The following is a 6,000-nucleotide window of genomic DNA, read 5'->3' on the forward strand; positions in this document are numbered from 1 at the left end:
CATGCTTGGTTGACCTAGTAACTGGGTCTGTTCTAATGTCAAGCTTGGTTGACCTAGCAACTGGGTTTGTTCTAATGTCATGCTTGGTTGACCTAGCAACTGGGTCTGTTTTAATGTCATGCTTGGTTGACCTAGCAACTGGGTCTGTTTTAATGTCATGCTTGGTTTACCTAGCAACTGGGTCTGTTTTAATGTCATGCTTGGTTGACCTAGCAACTGGGTCTGTTTTAATGTCATGATTGGTTGACCTAGCAACTGGGTCTGTTTTAATGTCATGCTTGGTTGACCTAGCAACTGGGTCTGTTTTAATGTCATCCTTACTGTAGGTTATTTTAAGGAGGCGTGGCTTATTATGGGCGTGGCTTTCAGCTAGATCTTATTGGCCACCCATGAGACTAAATGTAATTCCAGTTTATCATATCAAATTTACATACTGTAAATTCAATTTTTCCTTATTAAATTCTTCTATAATATGTAGAGTATTTATTACATATTATAATAAGGTATACCACTGTATTATAGCCCAACAATGAGACATACGTGGACTTTTAGGAAACTCTATAAGCATAATTGAAGCTACAAAAATGTAAATGTTCAACCTTAACATGTGCTAACTACACAACAGACCAGATGAACAGGAATTATATTTACTCTCATGGGTGGCTAAAAATAACTATCTGAAAGCCACACCCCTACTAAACTATGCCTCCAGTCTTCTGATCTGACCTGCTGGGTCATATCTCAATAACCAAGCAACAATAACCCAACACCCAGCATCCATAACCCAGCAGTTTTTAAAGAAAACAACCCAACTAAGTGACCCAACGCCTGCAACCCAACATTTGGGTCAACCAAACAACCCAGCATTGTTTAGAGTGTGGGGACAGGTGTAGACACCTTTCAGATCATCCTGATCCCAGCTTTCTTTAATACAGCCCATACAGTAGCTGTGTCCACAGGCAGTGGTCACCGGATCCTTCAGTGGATCCAGACAGACGGAGCAACAGAACAGTTCTAGATTGTCAGCCATTTTAGTGCTTTCACCTGAAGGTTGAGCAACAGGGTGTCAAAGATGACTTTCTGTTTCATTGAACTCTACACCAGAGGACAGGGAGTGGCTTCCTCTTGACAGTGTACTCTGTATCTACAGGTTTTTGGGGGATGGAAGTCAAGCTAAGAAGATGACGTTGCATACAGCTGTGTCCACAGGGAATATAATATATAATGTAGCTGGACATTGTAAAGTCTGCTTCCTATAAAGCTATGTGGAGTATAATGTAGCTGGACATTGTAAAGTCTGCTTCCTATAAAGCCATGTGGAGTATAATGTAGCTGGACATTGGAAAGTCATACACACAATTATATTACTTCTTATTGACATTCAACCTGGGAATGAAAATTGAAGCAATTAATGTACAAACATGTCTAAAACAAATCCTGCAACAAAGGACCAGGTGTGAATGTTCTGGGGGGTCTAAGTCTACCCCTAACCAGTTTGAATACAATGTTTGATTTCACCCCCAGACCCCAAAACACACCCCATTCATAACAGTTTTAACAGCCCCCCACCCGATGCAACTCAATATTAAGAAGGCATACAGTCAGTGTACAGCCCAATGCACTACCCCCAGGATCACAACAAGCCCCTCACACCTGGGACCACACACACACAATGTGAATGGAAATATATTATTATATTTTTATATAGTACAACCCATCACAAGAAAGGGTGTTGGTTATTTTAGTTTTACAAGTAACCTTTCTTGCACATGTCCTTACTTTAAAAATAAGCATGTTTGTCTTGTTTGAATCAGCCCAATTCTCTAGTTATAAATAAAATAACCATGATTTGCAGATTTTTTTATTCACATCTCTGGTTATTAATACATTGTGGAACTATGAAAAATAGGGAATAATGTTCCCAACACACCCACCTCACAGTTCCTACACAGACTCTGAGGCACCATGCAGGTCTGACACCAGAGGAGGCTGGTGGGAGGAGCTATAGGAGGACGGGCTCATTGTAATGGCTGGAATGGAATCAATGGAAGGTATCAAACACAAACATATGGAACCACATGTTTGACTGAGTTCCATTTATTCCATTCCAGACATCACAATGAGCCTGTCCTGCTATAGCTCCTCCCACCAGACTCCACTGCCTGACAACCATTCTATTGTCTTGAGGACTTTACAACCATTTGGTCTGATCAAAGAGCAGGACACCCTTTCAAATAGATACATCCTCTCAGCCTTGATGACTAAACTAATCAAAGACTAACACACACACACACCACAGTAATCAGATCATGGTGACTCCACAGTAATAACATGTATAACTCATAAGTCACCAGGTGCGATTTACCTTTTGACAGATGAAACCCTACTTCAACTACTGATGACTCTTATGGGAGGAAGTGAGCATTTCACATATTAAGATTTAATACAAGGATACTTCCTTTGTGTGTTGCACTTAGTCAATTGAAAATATGCTTAAAGTTTTGAAAAAACAGCCTTTTTGATTATCTGTTTTGAGTTTTGTATTAAGAATTGTGAGATTTTACCACATACTTGTGAAAATAGTACAAAAGTGATTATAAAATCTATAATACATGGATACTTCCTTAAATGTACTTATTTTGTGTTATGCAATTATGTTATTGAAACAGAATAAGTCTAATGAGAGAATAAATAAGTCAAGTCCAACCATTACCTCTCTCCTCTTTCACATCTCTCTATCATCACTCCATGGGTGTGTCCCAATAATCTCTCCTTCCTCCTGAAGTGTAGCATTCCTTCACTACTCCTCTCAAATGTAAAAACATTGGATTGGTGTTGGCATGGGGTAGAGGGAGTTTACATATACCAGTCATTTCCTTTTAAATCCATGAAGGGAAGTGGACAAGTTCAAACTTAGAAAGGAGATAATAGTTCCACACCCCATGAGTCCTGATAACTACAGGAATGAAACCATATTGAGGTTGTCTGCTTTCTATACGGTTTGATGGGAGAGAGAGAGAGACAGAAGAGAGAGAGAGAGAGAGAGAGAGAGAGAGAGAGAGAGAGAGAGAGAGAGAGAGAGAGAGAGCGAGAGAGAGAGAGAGAGAGAGGACATCAGGTAAAGTTCTGGAGATGAGGGAATATGTGCGCAGAAAGAAACCCTCAAGTATGGTTAACCCCAGTTAGGCCCAGTATGGACTATCAATACAAGTGACCATTTAGAATGTGACCCAGTTCAATGGGTCTTAACAGAACTGGGGGATGTCAGCCATGAAGTTGTCTAAACACAACTGGAATATAATTTGTTTGTGATTCATTGTTAATGGATTTTCCATTAGGAACACAGGGGGAAAACCTAACACAACAACACACATAACACACAACCAATAAAAACAAAGGGGGAGGAAACCACTAAAGTCATTACCATATTGTCATTTTCTAATGACAGGGAGAAAACATGTAAAATCTAGAAGACTACTTTAGATCTGGTCAGAAGAAGCCTAGTGCACTACGTAGGGAACAGGGAGAGATTTGGGACAGAGACAGTAACTCCTGTATGGAAATCTTTCATTCTAATGACAGTGAGCAAATCTCCAATCTCCACCCTATTCCCTATGTAGTGCACTACTTTAGATCTGGTCAGAAGTAGCCTAGTGCACTACGTAGGGAACAGGGTGTCATTTGGGCCAGAGTCAGTAACTGCCCTGGGTATGAATTCTCTCTCTATCTTATCTGTCTTCTATATTATGTTCTCCTCTCCTCCTCTCTTCTCTCCTCTATTCACTCTATTCTATCATCCACACCACATGCCAGCTTCAACACAATCCATTTACAAGTTAAAGACACACCTTGGAATAAATAGCAAAGGAAAACTACTACTAGATGTATTTTTTATTTCCCATCGCCATGAATCATATTGAATAACTGAACAGTAGCAGACCTAACTGCATCTGTTCCTGACTCTGGGTAGTGGATTAAAAAGACCATCAATCTCCAATGATATTAAAGTACAATTCTGAACATTACTGATATACTGAGTGACAAGTCAAGATATCTGCTGTATTTATTGTTTGGTTTATAGCACCACCTGCTGGACAGGTTTATTGTTGCTTGACTGAGCAGTATCGGAGAATAAATTATACCAATCTCCATTGAACATGCTTTTTAGTCTAGGACTAGGCTTCATCTGTGTCCGGGAAACTGGCCCATATAGTTCAATTAGCAAGTAAGTAACACTACCTGTTCCATGATACTGAGGAAAATTACATTGAGACAGAGAACCAATTGAGAAAACATTTCAATGGTTCTGAATGAAAACCAACATACATTAACAGCATACATCATGATTAATGTAAATGTATAAGATTAAAACGTTGCACTTAAAAAAATATGAATGCATTACATTTTAATTCATAACATCTTCTGTAGATCAAATCAGTCAAATAATTGTACATTAAAACAGAGCAGAATGAATCATCACATCTGGGGACCATCACCACCAGCATGACTAGTATCTATGTGGACCCTACTACAGTTTAACCAGCTCAGCTATAGACTACACCAGCATGACTAGTATCTATGTGGACCCTACTACAGTTTAACCAGCTCAGCTATAGACTACACCAGCATGACTAGTATCTATGTGGACCCTACTACAGTTTAACCAGCTCAGCTATAGACTACACCAGCATGACTAGTATCTATGTGGACCCTACTACAGTTTAACCAGCTCAGCTATAGACTACACCAGCATGACTAGTATCTATGTGGACCCTAATACAGTTTAACCAGCTCAGCTATAGACTACACCAGCATGACTAGTATCTATGTGGACCCTACTACAGTTTAACCAGCTCAGCTATAGACTACACCAGCATGACTAGTATCTATGTGGACCCTACTACAGTTTAACCAGCTCAGCAGTACCATTGAGAGAAACCCCAGGATAGAGGGGCTGAGTGAATGTGGTCTGGACTCTGTGGAGGAGGGTCATTGTGTCAGAGACACTGTAGAAGGACAGAGTACCTGCCTTGTGATCCAGGTACACTCCTACTCTGGAGGACTGAGGGCCTGGTACTTTAGTCACAACATTATTGTGTCTGAACCAATAACCACCTCTAGAGCACACTAAACTCCAGGACTTGTCATTGAGTCCAAATGCACAATCTGTCCCTGTTCTGCTGATGTCTTTATATGAGACTGCTGTATAAACATCCCCCCCCACTCCACTCCACCTCCCAGTAACAGCGTCCAGACAGACCCTCTCTACACAGAACCTGGTAGTTGGTGAATCTGTCTGAATGTGGTTGGATATGGTTGGTCTTGGTCCACCTATGTAGATTGACAGGATATGGTTGGACTTGGTCTGTATAGGTCACCTTTCTGTTCCCTTCAGATAGAGAGAGGCGTTTGTCTGCTGTGTTTGGGTCCAGTGTGAGCTGACAGGAATCTGGGAGAAGAGCAGAGCAGACACCAATGAGGGGAGTTAGAACAATAAGTTAGGTCAGATCAGTGGCGGCTCCAGAGGGGCAATTTTTCTGATGATTTAGGTGACCTACACACATTTTAAAAAAGATATGTCCAGCAACAACATGAAGACAGGGGCAGCATATAAGTCAATACCAGAAGCATTTATTGACTGATCTGGGGAGATGGATTCCAGTTTCTGTGACAGATTATAAATAATCTCTGATGCCTTTGTTATATTAGCTTTTGGTTGAATGTACTGTCGTAGTAAATATATAATGTTATAGCTTGGTCTGACTAAAATCTTGTGCATGACCCATTTTGTGTTGGGCGTTTGTTTTCAATCAATGCTGTTCCTATCCTATAACAATGGACAAAAGAGTCCTATCTTGTCAGCCTTGTCAGCAGGTGGCCAAGGACAACACCCACGCCATAGGTCTCTCAGTTCTTCCAACTCACGAGTTCTTGCTCTGAGGACACACACACACACACACACACACACACACACACATCATCACTGATAACACACACACA

This window comes from Coregonus clupeaformis, unplaced genomic scaffold, assembly GCF_020615455.1.
Source record: "Coregonus clupeaformis isolate EN_2021a unplaced genomic scaffold, ASM2061545v1 scaf0673, whole genome shotgun sequence".
Lineage (NCBI taxonomy): Eukaryota > Metazoa > Chordata > Actinopteri > Salmoniformes > Salmonidae > Coregonus > Coregonus clupeaformis.